The sequence below is a fragment of the Calypte anna genome, chromosome 1, assembly GCF_003957555.1.
Source record: "Calypte anna isolate BGI_N300 chromosome 1, bCalAnn1_v1.p, whole genome shotgun sequence".
NCBI classification, from domain to species: domain Eukaryota; kingdom Metazoa; phylum Chordata; class Aves; order Apodiformes; family Trochilidae; genus Calypte; species Calypte anna.
The window spans coordinates 174052541-174074600 of record NC_044244.1 but is presented as its reverse complement, the minus strand read 5'-3'; the positions used below and the strand labels follow the sequence as shown (position 1 = coordinate 174074600).

Here is a 22060-nt window from a genome sequence, read left to right as displayed (position 1 = left end):
TCAAAAGCTGCCTGAGTAAAAATATAGATATAAAGCAGGACATTGTTCTCTTGGCTTCAAGGATGAGTATCTAAGTGCTTTATACAGATTTCTTGTTGTGTTGGAAGCCTTTAAAAAAGATGACATTCCTGTGGACATTTTTATCTGGTAGGTGTGAAAACAGTGACTGTATAAAAAATGTTTTTGGACTGAAATTAAGGTGCCAATTTCAACCCAAATTTCACTTAGTTCCTATTAAACGGAATTTTTTACCAGCAGGATTATACACACAGAGGTGAGAGAGCTTCTGGTTCATTGGTCTAGTCTGAATTACTTTTGGTGGTGCCCAATTATTGGACAAGGAATAATGAGTTTCAGGTACAATATAGGAAGTTCCACCTCAACATGAGGAGAAACTTCTTTACTGTGAGGGTGACAGAGCACTGGCACAGGCTGCACAGAGAGGTTGTGGAGTCTCCTTCCCTGGAGACTTTCAAAACCCCCCTGGATGTGTTCCTGTGTGGCCTGCCCTGGGTGATCCTGATTAGGGAGGGGGGATTGGACTCGATGATCTTTTGAGGTCCCTTCCAACCCCTAACATTCTATCATTCTATGATTCTACTTAAAATAAAGGGACTTATTTCACTTCTGAAACTTTGTGATCTCTTTTTTTTGCATTAGACCTTTCTGCCTCAACTATGGCACTTAAAGCAGAATTCCCTCATGTTGTCAGTTACTTCTGTTCTGTCTTTAATGTACCCTTCTTGAAAGGGTTGAAAGATCTAGAAAGACATTAAAAAATCAGTATAAATAAATGAATAAATATATATAAATATATAAACATACAAACATACAAACATATAAACATATAAACATATAAATATAATATAAACCCCAAACCAACAAAAAAACCAAACCCCAACCAAACCTCAACCCAACAACAACAAAAAACCAAACAAACCACAACCCCCCCCCCCAAAAAAAAACCTCCAAAACAAAACAAAAAGGAAGCTCATGTCAAGCAACAAGTATGGCACATAGGGATTTGCATTTCCCTAAATGCACACAGGAAATGCTCACTGCTAAAACCATTCTTGCCTCTTGTAACCTTACTGAAAGTAATTCTGCTCATTTGTCAGCCAGCACTGACAGATCCTACCCTGTATAAGAGTATTTCTTGTCGAGACCTATAAAGAATCCTAAATGCTACTCTACACTCAATTAGATACATTCAAATAGCAATGGATTAAGGCAGAATGACACTGTGACACTAATATAGAATCATGAACCAAACTTTGAGAGACAGGTGGACAAAGAGAAGAAGCTGACATGAACAAGTGAGCTGGCTGATACCATGTATAAGGGGGGAAACATAAGACAATGTATGATTGAAGAAGTACAATATAGATATGGGAAACTGAAAATGGTTTACTAATGGTTCAGGGATAGCCAAGATGTTGCACTTCCTGGGAAAGACAACAGAAATTCTATGCTATCAAAAGGGTTCTGGGAGGGAGAAAACCCTACCTCAGTCTAGTTCTTAGGTACTTTTTCCAGCTGTAGTGCTGTAGAATAACTATGGTGTCTTCTGCAGAGAAGGTTGAGTTTCTGTGATTCCTTTGTCAGGTGCAGGCAATTACTGAAAATCTCTGGGTGAGAAGCTTTTCTGAATGAAATTTCCTATAGAAATGTGTTATTATTATCACAAAAATACTTTTAAACCCTGCTTATCTCTGTCTGATTTTTCCTTGTTTAATTTTTTTAGAAAAAGCCAAAATAATAATGATTAATGTGACAATGCCATCTTTTTTCTATTGCTTTAGTTTTCTTGATGTATCAGTATTATCCTTTGCTGCAGTCATCATTGCACCAAATGGATATAAACTCTTATTAGGAGATTGTATTACAGGTTAGATTGCACATAGCAATGACCTTGAATTTGCTTGTCTGTCTGTCAAACAAATTCTAATCCAGAAAACCATTAGTAATGCCTTAGTACTCCTGCTGCACATCACCTTTGCAAATAATTGTGTTGTATCAAGTGTTAATAAATTGAGTTCATTCCAAGGAACTGTGTCCTGGGTTCTTGGAAATGAAACCAAATCCTATCACTTTACTGTTTTCTGATTGAAGCTGGACAGACACTTGGTTTGTGATTGGAGGCAGCTAATAAAGAAGCAACATGCATTACACATCCACTCCTCACTTCTGAGACTACTGCTCTGAAAACTGCACATGAATATTCTCTGTTGTTCAGTTAACAAATGTCAGTGATGCACAGGGAAGGCAGCTCTTGATAAACAATCTTTCACGAATGACTTCTTGGAGAAGCTCTTACCAATAGAGGAGTGTGGCCTCCTGTGTATTTGTTTCTGGTGTGAGTTTCTACAAGTTGATGTGTACACAGGTCCTTATCAGCATCACTGCACCTCAGCTCCAAGCTCTCTTGGTGGCCAATATCAGCAGTGCTGAGGAACTGAGGAACTGTGTGTTGGTCACTGTTGTGCTGTTGGAGTTTTGCAATGATGTTGCAGTCTCTTTGTCAAAGCCATTGCCAGTTAGAAGACCATGTCTTTTGGATCTTAAAGTGATAGGGCTAAAGTCTATACCAAGCTTCAGGTACACTAACAATTTCTTGCAAGCAGATTGAGCAACCCCGTTTCTTTAAAACCTAGCCATAATTAAAAAAAAACCAACCTAGATACAGATCTCTGCACCACAGCAGGTGCCTAGTGAATGCTAAAACAAAGACCAAAGGCAGAGATGTCCTTGTAATCTTTTAGCTACTTTTTCTCCCACCATACCTGCAGTCATTAGGCACAGACATGTGCTGTGGGGCATCCCACCAGCTTTGCCCACCTGCAGCAGCCAGATATTTGGTTTTCTTCTTCACCTGTGTCTCTTGACTTTGCTTTGAGCCTAGAAATCCTGTGGTTTGTCTTTTATTGCTCACCAGAGGGAGATAACTAGAATAAACCCCTTTGTTCCAACAATGATAGAAGCATGAGAGGGAGAGATAGCATCTTCCTTTTTCCTTCAAATCAACAAAAGTTGGTCTGAGAGAACACCATGTGCATATATGTGTAGATTAAAGGGGTGTGTTGAGCTAGTCTGTGATACCAGAATAGTTTGCTTCATTCTCCTGTAACCCAGCAGCAAAAGATGTGCAGGGGGACATTGCTGGATGCAACAATTCATATACAGCTCTATCCAGAACATCTGCCTCTCAGTGGGAAGGGAAGCAGCAACAAACTCATCATGGGTAGCCAAAAGATGCACGCTACATATCAGAATCTCCTGCAAGTTTTGGGAGTAGCCCTCCCAAGGTCCCAGCATTTTTGTTTTTTTTTCTGGATGAGGTTACACTGGGCAAGCTGGTGAGAGCAGCTGTAGCAGTCCATTCCAGTTTGCTTTTTGCCACCACAGAAAATTCAAATAAAAATTTGGATTAATGATTATATTAAATATAATTTATTGTATATAATTTATAAAAGATAGATGTTTTACACATTTCTATATTTACTTATAATACAATGTATAATTATATCAATATTAATCAATATTTTATTTTACTAATTTGTCCTTTCATTTTTATAATTTATATAAATTATATAAAAAATAACCCCATCAGCACCCTCTTCTCCATGGGAGAGCCATGTCCTACCTGAGGGCTCTTGGTCCATGCGACAATACAAGTCAAGAATCAAAGGAAGACCACTCTGGCTCTTGACAGCACTCTGAGCACAAAAATCACAATTTTTGCTAAATATAGCTTTTTATTTGGGAGATATTTAATGTACAGTAATCTGTTAGCACAGAGCCCTTGGTGGTCGAGGTCATTAGAGTGAATTTCCTTCTCAAGTAAGGCATTTTCTCTCTACTCAAAAATTGAAATGATTACATTAGCCAACGTCATGGTCTATTTACACTTTAATTTTCCTACTTGAAGACATTCTTATAAAGGTTTGTCCTCATCACTGCTCTGGAGCTGAGGTGGCTGGGAGCACAGAAAGGGTCAAGGTTCACATTTTTTTTGTCAAGGAAACATCTGACATGAAGTCTCTCCCATCTTAGCTTGGGACCCTTATTGCCTGAGCATTGTTACCACCAGCACTGACAATTTTGTGAACCTAGGCTGTAATTTCCTGTGCTTTCCTGTGCTTTTTCTTCCAGTTGGCGGCCGGTCACCAGCGGTGTCCCCCAGGGATCAGTACTGGGCCCAGTCCTGTTCAATATCTTCATTGATGACTTGGATGAGGGGATTGAGTCCATCATCAGCAAGTTTGCCGATGACACCAAGCTGGGGAGAAGTGTTGATCAGCTGGAAGGCAGGAGGGCTCTGCAGAGGGACCTGGACAGACTGGAGAGATGGGCTGACTCCAATGGGATGAGCTTCAACAAGGCCAAGTGCCGGGTCCTCCACTTTGGCCACAACAACCCTATGCAGCGCTACAAGCTGGGGACAGAGTGGTTGGAGAACAGCCAGGCAGAAAGGGACCTGGGAGTCTGGATTGACAGGAAGCTGAACATGAGCCAGCAGTGTGCCCAGGTGGCCAAGAAGGCCAATGGCATCCTGGCATGTATCAGAAACAGCGTCACCAGCAGGTCCAAGGAGGTGATTCTGCCCCTATACTCAGCCCTGGTAAGGCCACACCTTGAGTACTGTGTTCAGTTTTGGGCCCCTCAGTTCAGGAAGGATATTGAGGTCCTTGAACAGGTCCAAAGGAGGGCAACCAAGCTGGTGAAGGGACTCGAACACAGATCCTATGAGGAGAGGCTGAGGGAGCTGGGGCTGTTCAGCCTGAGGAAGAGGAGGCTCAGGGGAGACCTCATTGCTCTCTACAACTACCTGAAAGGAGGATGGAGCCAGGCAGGGGTTGGTCTCTTTTCCCAGGCAACTCTCAAAAAGACAAGAGGGCATGGTCTTAAATTGTGCCGGGGGAAGTTCAGATTGGCTATTAGAAAGAATTTTTTTCACGGAAAGGGTGATCAGACATTGGAACGGGCTGCCTGGGGAGGTGGTGGACTCTTCGTCCCTGGAGACATTTAAAAAGCGACTCGATATGGCACTCAGTGCCATGGTCTAGTGACTGTGGCGGTAGCTGATCAAGGGTTGGACTCGATGATCTCTGAGGTCCCTTCCAACCCAGCCTATTCTATGATTCTATGATTCTATGATTCCAGTGGTCCTAATACAAGCCCTCAGATGAAACATTTCCATTGCTATAGAATAAAATAAATGCAAAAAAAAAAACAAAACACCTCATTTTGTATCAGTACTCCATATCTGATTTTTACCATGATCTTACTCTGCAGTGACTTTCTACAGATAATGCTGTGCATTGAATAGGCTGGCAATATTCTTGAAAAGCTAAAGGCAGAGGAAGAAAAAATATGAGGTTTACCTTATTAACCTTAGGATCCTCCAGATAACACTGTAAACAGGCATTTTCATAAAGCCTTCCAGTGCTATTTAAAACTTTGTATAAATCTGCGTACCTTCTCACAGGAAAACCATGGGAAAATGCTTTGCTGACATGCATGTGACCTTTGAATTTTGCATATTTTTGCTCTCTTTGTTTTGAAGAAGAATTTTGCAGGGGAAATTAATGCTGTTCTATTAAGAGAGCTCTTTCATGTGCGTGTGTGTGTATTGTAGCCTTAGCAGTACCTCCACCTGGGGTACAGAATTCACACGGAGAGCTGAGCTAAAACAGACACACAGAGGTGTTCAGCCTCCTCAAAAGAGCCCTGCAATACAATGGCAAGCATGAGGAATAACAATCATAGGGATGATAACAGGGTATTAGAGATAGGACTATGTTAAACAAGCCATCCTAAATTAGCTGTAAGCCCTTCTTTCTTTTAATTTCCTATGTACCAAGTACCTGGCTGGGCAAATATTTCTGCCTCTGATAAGAGAGAGAAGCAAGTGCCTGCTCTACTGAGAGATGCACAGGCAGATTTGTTCAGGGGAACATTTCTTCCCTCTCAAGGCCACTTTTATAAAGTGGCACCAAAGAGGCTTTTTTCCTGAAAGCCAGGATGTCTTTTTAATTCAGGGCAGTGCCAAAGCACAATGGTTTCCTCATTTGAGGTTTCTCTCCCCTGTCAGTCAGGGTTGCCTCTGACTGAGGGATGCTGAAGGGCTCTGCTACAGAAATTTGCAAGAGGTGAGGTGATGTCCTCCTTAGAGTATCCATTGACCTCTTGAGAACATCCTGGCCTTAGTTTGTTTGGCCTGTTTTCATCATAGAATCATAGAATCGACTGGGTTGGAAGGGACCTCAGAGATCATCAAGTCCAACCCTTGATCCACTACTGCTGCAGTTACCAGACCATGGCACTGAGTGCCACATCCAGTCTCTTTTGAAATATCTCCAGGGATGGAGAATCCACTACTTCCCTGGGCAGCCCATTCCAATGCCTGATCACTCTCTCCGTAAAGAAATTCTTTCTAATATCCAACCTAAACTTCCCCATGCACAACTTAAGATCCTGGCCTCTTGTCTTGCTGAGAGCTGTCTGAGAAAAAAGACCAACCCCCACCCGGATACCTCTCTCCTTTCAGGGAGTTGTAGAGAGTGATGAGGTCTCCTCTGAGCCTCCTCTTCTTCAGGCTGAACAGCCCCAGCTCCCTCAGGCTCTCTTCATAGGATCTGTGCTTGAGTCCCTTCACCAGCTTAGTTGCCCTCCTTTGGACCCACTCCAGGACCTCGATATCCTTCCTAAACTGAGTGGCCCAGAACTGGACACAGGACTCGAGGTGTGGCCTCACCAGGGCTGAGTACAAGGGGCACTTTTCCTCAGAGAGGTGGCTGGAGAACATGAAAGAAAGGTTTGACATATGGCACCCACGCTGACACGGAGCAAAATCACAGGAATGCATCAAGTGTCTGATTGATGAGAAGACAGTGGTGAAAGAGCAGGCTCTGAATCTTAACTTGGTCAATGAGAAATAAGAATAACTTTGTAGCAATGTACAGCACTTACTGTTGTGGCTTCAGCATGTGCCACTTCAGTATTTTTTGTTACCATGTCCCAACAGATCATGCAAAAAGCCAAATTGTGACTTGGCAGTCACAACATTAGTCTGCTGCCCATTCAAACAGACTGTTGAAAGGGAAATTTTTTAACAGCTGAAATCCTCGAACCTGGCAAACAGAATGTTTTGCAAGGAGATTGGTTTATTTCACTTGACAGTTTTATTAAACTTTAATCAGATCCTTAATGCATGCATTATCTCGTACCTGCTGTTCCTATGGCCTAAATCAGAAGCTTTTAAATAGATTAATACTTATTTTTCCAGTTCTCAAACACAGTGCAGTTCTGCTGTCTTTCATTATTAACTGTAAACCAGAGACAGAAATTGATGAGATAAAATGAGGCAATGATGCAAAATTAAAGTGCTGTCAACTCAAGATTTGTCAGAAATGTAATGAGCTTTGCAATAAAGCATGCTAATTATAGGTAATATTTCACAATGCCATTCATCACTCAACAAAATAATATAATTTTAGAAGACAACTGTAAGTGTTCTGAAATGATGGAGGTACTTAGGGATGAGATTGATGCATGCTGTGAGCAGGTGCTGTTGCCACGATTCTCTGCAATTAAAGGCTATGTGCATTGTACCACGTTAAAATTGCCTCTTACCCATTGTTTGTTTTACAGAAAGCTTAAATAAGAGTAACAGAACACCCAAATCAGATCAAACTGCTGACCTGTCTGGCTGCTGTGGACCAGATGCTTGTTAGCAGCCAGGCCTCCAGGGGACATACTTTATGGAAAACACTGAAATAGTTCTGGCATAGGGACCATAGTGAGACACTTGAACTGCTCTGTCACTGGCCCAGGTAGCTGTCACTACCCCTCCAGCAGCTGTCACTATCCCTCCAGTAGCTGTCACTGTCCCTCCAGTTGTTTTCTAGGAAGGTGAAATACCTGAAGAGTTTACTGAAGGACTGAAAGGCAGATTTTCCAGCTGGGTCAGATCTTTCCTGTATATTCAGTCCTCTTTTCTCAACAATAAATCTAGTTGTTTCCTTAGGTTACGTTCACTTCACATGTGCAGAAGAGAAAATTAGGTCAGTCAGATCTGCTAGGTGTCATCCTCCACTTTTTCTTTAACTTAAGATAGTTGCTAATCCTGTAAAAACAAGAAAGGAATGAAGATTTATCACTACAATGACTCACATTTGGTGCATGTGCACGAGTAATATCAGGAGTGTCTTGCCTGATGGGGAATCTGCTTGGAAATGGATCCTTTGTGTCCACAAAGAGCTGTACAGAAATGACAGACTAAATAATGAAGCAGCTGACTTCCATGTGGACACAGGCACTTAGATGTCCAAAGGCAGGAAAGCATTTTAATTGCACATGCACCTTTATGCTACATGTTGGTTTTGGCTGGAATCACATTAAAAATAAAAAATTTTAAAAAATGGCTGGCTTTCATGTTAGCAGGGTCTGAAGAGCTGATAAAAAAGGCAGTTTTAGAGCTGGAAGCTGGGATGTCTCAGTCCCAATCCTGCAAATCCTTATTGAGCCTGGTAGGCTCATGAAACTGCTTCCCCCTAAAATCAGAGCTCTTGTACCAAAGACCCTGAAAAAATCTGATCACATATTACCTGGAGCTGGCTCCGTATATCTGTAAGATTCAAGACATTAGTATTTCTGAAACTTAAGAATGAAATATGCAACTTTATATCCAACTAAGATTTTAATTGGTACTCAAATCCACAGTATTGAGTGTTCTTCAAATACGCAGCAATTTATTGTTTTTAACCACAGTTTGTCACAGAACTATGTGATACCAAGACATCAGGACATAAAGAATATAGGCCTGAGACTATGGACTGTCATGTGAGACTAGGACAGACCTTCTGGCTAATCTAATATGGACAGGGGGGAAAAAAAAGCAAACCCACAGTTAGCTTTGACCATTAGCAATGGCTCAGCCTTACAGTGCACAGAGCACTGGGCTTGGCATTGATACTGAGATGCTCAGCACAGAGTGGGAGAGGGTAATGCAGGGACTCCTAAACCTGGGGCATTTCCTAAGATCCTTGTAAATGTTAGCCAAGACCTATAGGGGGAGCCGCTCTACAGGCAGGGTTTCTGTGGTGTAGTGGTTATCACATTCGCCTAACACGCGAAAGGTCCCTGGTTCGAAACCAGGCAGAAACACGTTTTTTCAGGCTCTTCAGAAGAGACAGGCAGGGTAGGAGAGGTGGAGCGGTAGCCCTGTATGTTAGAGAGTCTCTTGACTCTGTGGAAGTTGAAGTCGGCAATAACAAGGTGGAGTGCCTGTGGGTCAGAATCAGGGGGGAGGCAAACAAGGCTGACATCCTGGTGGGAGTATGTTACAGACCACCCAACCAGGAGGATGAGGGTGATGAATTATTCTACAAACAGTTGGCGGATGTTTCAAAATCGTCATCCCTCGTTCTCGTGGGTGACTTTAACCTGCTGGATGTCTGCTGGGAACTCCACACAGCAGAGAGGAGGCAGTCTAGGAGATTCCTGGAGTGCATAGAAGATAAATTCCTGCTCCAGCTGGTAAATGAGCCTACCAGGGACGGAGCACCTCTTAATCTTCTTTTCACAAACAGAGAGGGGCTGGTGGGAGATGGGGTGGTTGGTGGTTGTCTGGGACTCAGCGATCATGGAATAATAGAGTTTTCAATACTCAGGGATGCAAGGAGAATCGTCAATAAAACCTCTACGTTGGACTTCCGGAGGGCAGATTTTGGCCTATTCAGAAGACTAGTTCAGAGTATAGCCTGGGAAACAGCCCTTGAAAATAAAAGGGTCCAGGAGGGATAGACATATTTCAAGGATCAAGTTTTGAAAGCACAGGAGCAGGCTGTCCCAGTGTGCCGAAAGGCGAGCCGGAGGGGAAGACGACCAGTCTGTCTGAACAGAGACTTTGAAAGAAATTAGGGTAAAGAAGAGGGCCTACCAATTATGGAAAAAAGGGCTAGCTACTCAGGAGGAATTCAGGAATATAGTCAGGTTGTGTAGAAAGAAAATTAGAGAGACAAAGGCACAACTTGAACTGAATCTCGCCACCTCTGTGAAGGATAACAAAAAGTCCTTCTACAGATACATCAATGGCAAAACAAGGTACAAGGAAAACATCCATTCTTTACTGGACATGAGCGGGAATATAGTTATCAAAGATGAAGAAAAGGCTGAGGTGTTTAACACCTTCTTTGCCTCGGTTTTCAACAGTAAGAGAGATTATCCTGAGGACAGCTGGCTTCTGGAACTTGTAGAAGGTGACAAGAATCTAAACAGCCCCCCTGTAATCCAGAAGGACACAGTCAGTGACCTATTGAGCTGCTTGGATCCCCACAAGTCTATGGGACCAGATGGGATCCACCCAAAGGTGATGAGGGAGCTGGCAGAAGAGCTCGCCAAGCCTCTCTCTATCGACAGTCCTGGCTCACTGGGGACATCCCAGATGATTGGAAGTTGGCGAATGCCACACCAATCCACAAAAAGGGCCGGAAAGAGGACCCAGGAAACTACAGGCCCGTCAGCCTGACCTCAGTGCCTGGCAGGGTTATGGAGCAGATCATCCTCAGTGCAATCACACAGGACCTGCAGGATGGACAGGGGATCAGACCCAGCCAGCACGGGTTTAGGAAGGGCAGATCCTGTTTGACCAACATGATCTCCTTTTATGATCAGGTGACTTGTATGGTGGATGAGGGGAAGGCTGTGGATGTGGTCTACCTAGACTTCAGCAAAGCCTTTGACACCGTCTCCCACAGCATCCTCCTGAAAAAGCTGTCAGCCCACAGCTTGGACAGGAGCACCCTGTGCTGGGTTAAGAACTGGCTGGAGGGCCGGACCCAGAGAGTGGTGCTGAACGGGGCTGCATCCAGTTGGCAGCCGGTCACTAGTGGTGTCCCCCAGGGATCAGTGTTGGGCCCAGTTCTGTTTAATATCTTCATTGATGATTTAGATGAGGGGATTGAGTCCAGCATCAGCAAGTTTGCAGATGACACTAAGCTTGGGGGGAGTGTTGATTAGCTGGAAGGCAGGAGGGCTCTGCAGAGGGACCTGGACAGACTGGAGAGATGGGCTGATTCCAGCGGGATGAGGTTCAACATGGCCAAGTGCCGGGTCCTCCACTTTGGCCACAACAACCCCAAGCAGTGCTACAGGCTGGGGACAGAGTGGTTGGAGAACAGCCAGACAGAGAGGGACCTGGGAGTCTGGATTGACAGGAAGCTGAACATGAGCCAGCACTGTGCCCAGGTAGCCAAGAAGGCCAATGGCATCTTGGCCTGTATCAGGAACAGCGTGGCCAGCAGGTCCAAGGAAGTGATTCTGCCCCTGCACTCAGCACTGGTGAGGCTACACCTTGAGTACTGTGTCTAGTTCTGGGCCCCGCAGTTTAGGAAGGATATCGAGGTCCTGGAGCAGGTCCAAAGGAGGGCAACTAAGCTGGTGAAGGGATTTAAGTGCATATCCTATGAGGAGAGGTTGAGGGAGCTGGGGCTGTTCAGCCTGGAAAAGAGGAGGCTCAGAGGAGACCTCATCACTCTCTACAACTCCCTGAAAGGAGGGTGTAGCCAGGGGGGGTTGGTCTCTTTTCCCAGGCAACTCTCAGCAAGACAAGAGTGCACGGTCTCAAGTTGTGCCAGGGGAGGTTTAGGTTGGACATTAGAAGGAATTTCTTTATGGAGAGGGTGATCAGGCATTGGAATGGGCTGCCCAGGGAAGTAGTGGATTCTCCGTCCCTGGAGATATTTCAAAAGAGACTGGATGTGGCACTCAGTGCCATGGTCTGGTAACTGCAGCAGTAGTGGATCAAGGGTTGGACTTGATGATCTCTGAGGTCCCTTCCAACCCAGTTGATTCTATGATTCTATGATATATAGAATTGTTTTGCTTTCTGATGCATGCCAAATCACTTTTGGACAGAGAGTTGTAAAAGTGGTTTTCATTCCTTATGAGGTGCTCTGGAAGATACTGTCATGGTTGTGAAAAAGTCTCACTAGCTTTTTAATAAGACCTAACCCAGTAAATGCTGGAATGGGTGGAAAACCTTAGTCTCCAGTCATGGTTAGATGAAGACACAAATCTTCCAGGATTCATTACCAAACCTAAAATGGCGCAGCCTGGTTCAACACTCAGTAGCCTGAAAGTTCACTCTGATCAATAGTTGGGGAGTTTTTAGACCATTGTTTCCCTTTGGAAAGTCACAGTCTGAGGACATGATCTCCTCTTTGGTCTTCTTATTTCACAGGGATGAGATCCAAGTACAACACAGACACCTTCAGTCCAGTACTTGCATCACCCCATGCTTTTCAGGGCCAAGAGCCTCCCCATTCCCTGGTAACTTCCTATTCTCAGACCCCAGTTATTCAGGGAGTTACATCATTTGTCTCAGCCTGGTTTTATTGACTGGGTAAATAACTCCTGATTACAGCACTTACAGTTTGCCCTGTGGTTATGTTTGGCAACAAGCTGCTCACCCTTCTTGAACTGCCCTGTTAATTAGGAGGTCTGTGTTTCCATCCTTATCAAAGGCAACTCAGCTCCTTGCCACTGGAATTCCTTCTCCTAGGGGGAGAGAAGAGGGATTGTTTGCTTGGTTACACTTCAAGTCTTTTGCATGCTTTTAATAAAATCTGTAATTAATGCTTTGAGAGGATTTTTTTTCCCTGTGGCTGGGCACATCTTGGGCACAATTTTTAAATGGCACTAAACAAAAGTAAGGAATATTTAATTGAGCACACAGCATGACTCTGACATTTCTTGTAATGATACAATAGGCTTTGATGGCTAAATGTGAATATCTGAAATTACTCAGCATTGGATTTGTAACAAGCAGCCTGACTTCATTAACTAATCAAGTATTAGAGATAAAAATCTTTGGCAGTGTTAAAATCCAGGGACACCAGACCCTTCTAAAAACACAGGGCAAGTCATTAGTGCCTTTTTCTTAGGTTTTAGAAGGAAGCAGCAATGGTCTTTGCTCTGTAAAAATGTATAAAGAGCATGAAAAGCCTAAAGTGATTCCAGGTGAAACCAGAGACAACACTAGGCATGTCAATATAAGCAGAAATGAGCCCAAAACATCCACACATGGGAAACTGATAATAGTATTCTTCCTGAATGCAGAGTATATATTACTTATTGCTATCAGATAACACAAGCTGAATGTTTGGTTTTATACTTTGAAAAAAATAGACATTAATATACTTCTAGACATAAAATAGGTATAAGAGATTGTGTTTTTCTCATATAGCTTACTGAGATAGTCTCCTTCCATAGTCAAAGGAGGGAGGAAGACAACTCCTGATGTTTACTCAGCATTTTTTTTTCTTTCTTTTGAACATAAATTTAAAATTTGTCTTCAAGAGAAGATAAATTTTCAAGACAGACTGACTCCATTTTCCCTGTATTGACTACAAGAAAGTTTTCTCTGATGTATATGCCACTGATCACTATCCCAACTGGAAACCTGAAATATAATGAGGATGTAGCCCTTTCTGTATCCAAGAAATATGTACATGAAAGGAATTTGGTATTTTTCGAAATAATAAAGTTTTGTTCCTTGCCAGGGGTAAGCTGTTTGACTAGATGACCCACAGATCTGCTGGGAAGGCTACCATTATCATAGAATCATAGAATCATAGAATTGGCTGGGTTGGAATAGAATCATAGAATAGAATCATAGAATTAGCCGGGTTGGAAGGGACCTCAGAGATCATCTAGTCCAACCCTTGACCCACCGGAGCAGTTGCTAGACCATGGCACTGAGTGCCACATCCAGTCTTTTTTTAAATGTCTCCAGGGACGGAGAATCTACCACCTCACCGGGCAGTCCATTGCATAGCCTAATCACCCTCTCCGTGAAGAAATTCTTCCTAATATCTAACCTAAACCTCCTCTGGCACAACTTAAGACTGTATCCTCTTGCCTTGTTGAAGGTCGTCTGTGAAAAGAGTCCAGTTCCCACCTCCTTTCAGGTAGTTGTAGGCAGCAATGAGGTCTCCCCTGAGCCTCCTCTTCTTCAGGCTGAACAGCCCCAGCTCTCTCAGCCTCTCCTCATAGGGCCTGTGCTCGAGTCCCTTCACCAGCCTGGTTGCCCTCCTTTGGACCTGTTCCAGGACCTCTACATCCTTCTTAAACTGAGGGGCCCAGAACTGGACACAGTACTCGAGGTGTGGCCTCACCAGTGCTGAGTACAGGGGTAGAATCACTTCCTTGGACCTGCTGGCCACGCTGTTCCTGATACAGGCCAGGATGCCATTGGCCTTCTTGGCCACCTGGGCACACTGCTGGCTCATGTTCAGCTTCCTGTCAATCCAGACTCCCAGGTCCCTTTCTGCCTGGCTGCTCTCCAGCCACTCTGTCCCCAGCCTGTAGCGCTGCATTGGGTTGTTGTGGCCAAAGTGCAGGACCCGGCACTTGGCCATGTTGAACCTCATCCCGTTGGAATCGGCCCAGCTCTCTAGTCTGTCCAGGTCCAGGGACCTCAGAGATCATCAAGTCCAACCCTTGATCCACTACTGCTGCAATTACCAGCCCATGGCACTGAGTGTCACATCCAGTCTCTTTTTAAATATCTCCAGGGATGGAGAATCCACTACTTCCCTGGGCAGCCCATTCCATTGCCTGATCACCCTCTCGGTAAAGAAATTCTTTCTAATATCCAACCTAAACCTCCCCTGGCACAACTTAAGACCATGCCCTCTTGTCTTTATATGTGTATTAATGCATTCTTATTCTAACCTATTTCAATATTCTTGTAAAAGATTTACATATTTTAAAGCCTGGGCCTGAATTTCTGAAAGAAATCATATTTATGTAACCACTGAATGAAAAATACATATTTGGCTTTGAAAAAATATATTATTCCCTACTATGAATATGTCCTGTTCAATACTTAAAAATCCTTTCCCTGTTTGTACTACAGTATATATTCCCATATAGTTTGATTTTAAGGTATCCAACTGTTTTCAAGTTCTGAGATTCCCTTGTAAGCCAGAAAACTACACAGACAGGTTCATTAAAAAGCCTTGGGACAGAAATCACAAGATGCTTTAAAAAATCTGAGCCTGAGAGAGGCTGAAAGAAGCCCTATCAATGGAGTCATCAAAACCTATTGTGGAGATACAAGGACCAGTAGCTCTATCACATTTCAAGTATTGATTAGATAAGACACTGGGAACTGGATTGCAAAGTAGCTGAGATGCCAGGCTGAAAGGACTGCAGTGACACAGAGTCCCCAGGGTCAGTACTGGGTCCAGCCTTGTTTGACATCTTCATCAATGACTTGGATGATGGGAAAAAGGCAACATTAGCAAGTTTGCCCAATGCAAAACTGGGAGGAGTGATGTGTATGCTGCCCTTCTGAGGGACCTCTGCAGGCTGGAGAAGGGGAACTGCCAAATCCTGCACCTCCAGATGAACAAGCCCAATTTCTCACCCAGCTGGGTGAGAAAAAAACCTCGGGTCCTGGTAGACAAAAAGATAAAAAATAATAAACCAGCAATAAACCCTTTCTGTAAATAAAGCCAATGGCTGTCTCAGGTGGATCAAGAAGAATACTGCCAGCAGGCTGAGGGAAGTGATCTGTCCCCTCCACTCAGCACTGATGGGGCCACACCTGGAGTGCTGGTCCAGTTCTGGGCTCCCCAGTAGAAGCTACAGATTTATTGGAGTGAATCCAGCACAGAGCTATGAAGATTGATTAAAGGACTGGAGCATCTGCTGGATGAGTAGAACCTGATAGAGCTGGCAAGTGTTCAGTCTGAAGAATGCCCAGGGGGATCTGAGCAATGTGTATAAACACATCAGGGGAGGCAATGAAGAAGGAGCCAGGCTCTTCTCAGTGGTGCCATGGGCAGGATGAGAGGCAATGGGCACAAACTGAAATACATCATTTTCCACTGAGCACAAGAAAGCACTTTTGTTCCTGTGAGAGTGGTTAAACATTGGGACATGTTGCTGAGACAAGCTGTGAGTCTCCATCTGCAGAGCTATTCAAACCCAAGTGGGCACCATGCTGGAGCTGACCCTGCTTGAGCAAGGGGGCTGGACCAGATGATCTCAAGAGCTCCCTTCCAACCTGGATTGTTTTGTGACTTTGTGCATCATGATCCTTAAAAATCCTGGTATTCCTAAAAGCTTGCTGTAACTGCAGTTGCCTGCAACTGCAAACTGATGGGCTTTTTGCTCTGTATTTGTAAAAAGTTACCAGAGTAGTAAATTAAAACTAGTAATTTTTTTTCCCCACTAAATTGTATTACATCAATGGAAAATCCTATGAATGTTTCTATATCTATCTCATTTTGGAAAACTTTCATTTTAGAAAGCTTTGAAACTCCTTCGAATTTGACCTTATGCATTTTTATTTATAAACAAAAGTGTTATGGTAGTACTATGGCATATATGCTGTATGTACAATAGATTTAATTCTTAAAACCAGTAAAAGCAGGTAATACATTTTACTGATTGAAACAGCTTATATTTTTCCAAGATTAATATCTCAGGTTGTTTAATTGCAGTGCACATGGACTCTAGAGAAAGTATTGTCCAATCACAAGACTGTAATTTACTTTCAGGATTACAGAGTGAAATTAAAAGAACAAGACTATTTCCATATATATATCTATAATAAATGCAACTGCAGTACATTTGTTTGTGGTAGTGCACATTATATACTAAAATAGGTATGTTATGAAATAAATCAACATTAAAAAAAGCCTAAATTACATTCTCAATTTTTTAAAAAGGAGGTTAGCATATTCATTTTTATGTGCAAATCCCATTTTATGGGAAAAAAAAAAATGTCTTCAGGCACAGGAAGCATTTCAGAAAGTCATAATTTCCAGCAAATGAGAAATTCTATTTCAACTCTCTCAATTTCTCCAGATTAGAGGTGCTTTACTAATATGTTTCAGAAGCAGCAACTGAGAAAGAGCATCATATAGAGGAAGACCTGATTCCCTGGATGCTATGCTTATATAAATCAGTGCAGAATGCTCCCAGAGCTACTTTCTTCTGTCATGCCACTAAAAAGGAGAGAAGAATTAGGTGTAGAGGTGAGCAGCTGGTTATTTAGATACTAATTAACCTTTCCAACTCTTCAGTATATCCCTGCTTCACAGGCACACAGGAGAGAAGCATTTCTGGCTATTTCCACCCAGGTGTGGAAGAAGTCTCAGTTTCTCTGAAAGCAGACTCTGTGCACACATTAAAGATGCTCATTCAGAACTGGGTCCAGATTTTTCTCTGGTGAAACAGAGTATTCTGGATTGCCAAATAACTGCACTGGCACTATGTGCTGGGGAGGGACCCAAAAAGAGGGGAGCAGCCATATGGTGACCCTGCCTGCTGGGACTAATCTGCTGTGACAGACACTGGATCATCTGCAGGCAGGAACATAATTACCATGTTCCAAAAGGGATGCAGACATTAAATAGACAACAAGGGGACATTAATTACAGGAGAATGGGAAAGCAGTGACATTTATGTCCTGTTTTGATATATCTGGCTCCAAAGGCTTCCTTATTTGCCCTAAAACAGTGGGATCTCACATCTTTGTCACCCTGCTGCTGGCATCAATACAACAAACAGGTATAAGACTGTCAGCAGTGCACAGCAATATGCTGGAAAAGGACCACCAGAAAAATTTTTAGTGGTCTTAAAGGATAACAAGAATTGGTGAATGAAAAAGGAGGTGTGAAACCCTAAAATCTTGGTAAAAATGTAAACACTCTCTAGTCTTTTGGCACTAAAAAAATATAAATAATAAAAGATGAAAGTCTGAATACATACACTAGACCTTAGAAGGAAATTTAATTTCATGTATTGAAAAAAGGTTGTGTAAGTAGTGTCTCTGATAGTATATTCTATTTTGAGAAATTTCTTTCCCACTATCTTATCAGTACTACAGGGACAGTCTGTAAACCTGAGTTAAACAGAATTAATTTTTTTTTTCTGGCCAAGAGCTGGATAGTTTCAGGCCTGGGGTGTTTTACAGATAAAGACTCTAATAAATTGGCTCTCATTCCTTCATCACTCAGATGCCTCTTTTCAGAATGGTATCAGAGGCAAAGGTTTCCCCGCTTCAGAGACAGACTGTGGGTCCTTGTGTTACCATCTGGGAATAGGAATGGTTGGATGGAAAGCAGTGAGTGATGAAAACATGGGGAAAGCAGCATCTGGAAGACAGAGGAACAGGACACCAACCTCTTCACTTCCCAGTCTGAAAAGGAAGGAAAGAGTTTGCTGTGCTTTCTGGGAAAAAACAAGCAAACAAACAAAGCTGCTTTCAGTGTAGGAATTAAGTAAATGTAAACATGCAGGTGAAAGCTTATGGGATCATTTAGTTACTGATGCTATAGCTCAAATATACTTCTACAGGAACTTATTTTCAGATAAGTGTTGTTTTGGTCTTAGAGGTCAAGAAGTCTCTTAGATCATCTCATTGAGGTCTCTAATTTTCCTGTTACTCCAGTGTACAGTCTAGTAGCATGGATAAGTTTTAGATCATATCTCTTAAGTAAAGGCATATACTGACAGCACTGAAAGACATCTTTTTTTCCACTGAGGGTTTGCTGTAATGGGTAATTAATCTCATTGTTACAAACATTTACTTTATGTCTAATTGGAATCTAAATAGTTTCAGGCACCTGTCATTGAATCTTATTATCTCAGTGTCTGCTAGAATAAATGGGCTTTTCAGGCTTGAAATCTTTTCTCATGGGAGACCTAATTCAAGCTTGCAATTTTTTGGTCTTCTGATTAGTAATATAATAAGATAGTTAAACCTCTTTCAATAAGGTGTTTAATTTGACACCCTCCCCCCCCCATATTTTTATTTATTTAATCTTTTCTTCATCCTTTGCTACATTTACGGTACCTTTTTTTCATATGCAGACATTGGCTTTCCCTATGAAAACCATCCTTCCTGTGTTTCATGCTATATATCTTATGAGCTCTTATTCTCCACCACATTGAATTTGGAAATTCGAACACTATGATCTCAAAGCTCCTCAGCTTTCCAAGATGTAGTAAAAATTTATGTTAGCAAGCCAAAGAGCACAGATGAGTCATGAACAGAGCTTTATAAATTTAAAACAACAAAACAAAAAACAAAACACAACATAAAAGATGTGTGCTGAGTTTTCCCATCTTCTGTTTTGCCCTTCTAATTACCCATCTCCATAGTTTACATAAAAATTTACTCTCCATTTAGTAATTGGATTATCCTATTGTTTGGATTTCCTTTATTCACACTAGACTTTTAATATCTCTCCCTCCCACAAGGTCATTTTTTCCAGCTATGCCTTGCATTTTCATGAGAGGTACAGATTTGCAATTACAGGTGCACTATAAATCATCATCACTGTGAATCACAGCCATAAATAAACAAGGCTGATGAAAGACCTTTTACTGCTATCGGTTATAACATAAAACAGGTTACACAGACAAGCTGTGACCTGTGAGATCAGATTGTTATCTAGAGTTTTAATCTCTGTTCTTGGCTGTGGTGGAGAAAAATGGCTCTCATTTATCACCAGCAAAGCATGCAGTAAGCAGTAAGAAGGTGTGAGCTCAGCTGCATTACCCAGCAGCTTCTGTGTAGGAACATCAGCAGTGCTGTTACTACACCTCTACTACAAACATCTGTTAGCAAGGCTCTGTAATTAGGAACACAGGTTCATTACAGACAACTTGAAACAGCAGAATTCAGATCACTGCAATGGGAAGGTGTAATTGCAAGGAGAAAGCCACACAAAGTAATTTATACAGATAAACGAGGGCCAGCCAAAACCTCATGGTGGCCAAATCATAGAATCATAGAATTGGCTGGGTTGGAAGGGACCTCAGAGATCATCGAGTCCAACCCTTGATCCACTACTGCTGCAGTTACCAGACCATGGCACTCAGTGCCACATCCAGTCTCTTTTTTAATATCTCCAGGGATGGAGAATCCACTACTTCCCTGGGCAGCCCATTCCAGTGCTTGATCACCCTCTCGTTAAAGAACTTCTTTCTAATATCCAACCTAAACCTCCCCCGGCACAACTTAAGACCATGCCCCCTTGACTTGCTGAGAGTTGCCTGGGAAAAGAGACCAACCCCCACCTGGCTACAACCTCCTTTCAGGGAGTTGTAGAGAGTGATGAGGTCTCCCCTGAGCTGCCTCTTCTTTTCCAGGCTGAACAACCCCAGCTCCCTCAGCCTCTCCTCACAGGGTCTGTGCTCGAGTCTCTTCACCAGCCTGGTTGCCCTCCTTTGGACCTGCTCCAGGACCTTGATAAACCAAGGGGCAAAAAGGCAGGGGAGCTCTCTGAGTAATGGAAGTGTTTGACTACTTCTGTTTCTTCATTGAATACACTTTCCTGGCTTAGGGCTAATAATCCTGGTATGCAGTTTGTGATGTGCTGGCTGAATATATTTATATTTTTCTTTAGTTTGAGACTGGAAAGACTGCAGTGCTTGAGGTCTGATGAGGGCACTACAGCCTAATTGCTTCCCAGTTTATTGAAATCCATATTAATGGCCTGATCCTTAAGGACCTCATCTAACAGATCTTATAAATCTTATTGACTTCTAGAGGAAATAGAGGAAGGAGTGCCAGGGACATAAAACTGCTGGAACTCCTCTGTCCAAGAACTTTTCTCTTTTTTCACCCATGCATTCTGACATGAAGTCATGTACTTAATATGTAAAGCACACAGTGCAGAGCATAACCTCTCTTCTAGTTAAGGTAAAGCCATTGCCAGACACCAGCTATGCCAAATTTTACATGCAGAGCGGCCTGAAAAACAATGGCTTTTAAATTTTCAATTTAATTTTCAATGAATGTTCACAACATTAAAAAATTACATTAGTGAAAGATTAGATCTGAAAGTTTTGGTGTTTGATTTCTTTCTATTACAAGCCAGAAAGGAAATCCCATATCAAATTGCTGTTCTGTTAGGAAAAGTATTAAAATAACTTCAGGCTTTATAGTGACCAGTTCTGCTCAAATCCCTTAGTTTAGCTGTTACAATGTTTTTAAAAATCCCAAAGAAATCACCACCCTGCCAATATCCAGTCTACAGTATTTATGCCAGCACTTCAGACATCTGCTGAGCTGAGGGTTTCATGGTTAGCCTTTGCCTTCAAAACTCCATAAATGTTTATCATTGCACCTACTTTTCAAAGCAAAGCTAAAAAAATATTTTGCAACACTACTGCTGCTATAAAATTTTCCTAAATTTTTGTTATAGGCAGTTGATCTCCAGTCAGTCATGCATACAAAACTCATCTGCTTTATATGCACCCTATTTGAAATACTAACATGAAAAAGTAGAACTGATCACAACAAATAATAATAGCTGTCTTTTAATGTTCAGATGCTGCACTTTGAGAACTTGGCTCTGATTTGTAGCTTGAGAAACAGAGCCCAAGAGTCAGCTCCCACAGGATCATCAAGTCAAAACATTGATTTTTTAAAAAAATTTTTCAACTGTCAGCTTCCAAGTAGAAATGAACAGCAATGGTCAAAAACATCTAACAGATGCTGTGAATATAGGGACCATAAATTAGGGGACAGAATAAGTAAAGATCTACTACACAACATGGGCATTTTAGCATGCACTTCAGCAATATCTGGCAGAAGGGCCCAGCACTGGAGCTAGATGGTTATTAGAGTGATTTGAACTATCCAGTAATGTCTGTTTCTGAATTATGCAGAAACATTTCAAGGTTCTGTCAAAGTTATGTGTGTTTTCCTGTTTTGTTCTAAAATGAAAAGCAGAGCTGAGATATCAATGTTCTGTGAAGGACATTAGTTCAAAACATGCACGGTGCTCAAGTATGCTATCAGCTGCTTTCCAGTACAGAGCATCTTGTAAGGGAACAAAATAAGGACAGGAGAAATGTTTGATATTTGCCATTCACATGAAGTATTAACAGGCATACTTTATATTCTCTGATTGTTTTGATTCTGAGAACCCCCATTTTCTTGTTCTGGGTGAAATTGTGATAACTGCAATGGTGCTGAGCAGCCCAGAGTCACAAAGCCAGGAGGAGCAGCCCAAGACTGCTGTGG

The 22060-nt window shown here is 42.3% G+C and overlaps 1 non-coding gene across 1 annotated transcript; it reads left to right on the top strand.

The window, feature by feature from the left end:
* The first annotated feature begins 9095 nt into the window (after positions 1-9095).
* Positions 9096-9168, top strand: TRNAV-AAC. The gene has a single exon. It is a non-coding gene; the product is annotated as a tRNA-Val (tRNA).
* Positions 9169-22060: the final 12892 nt, after the last annotated feature.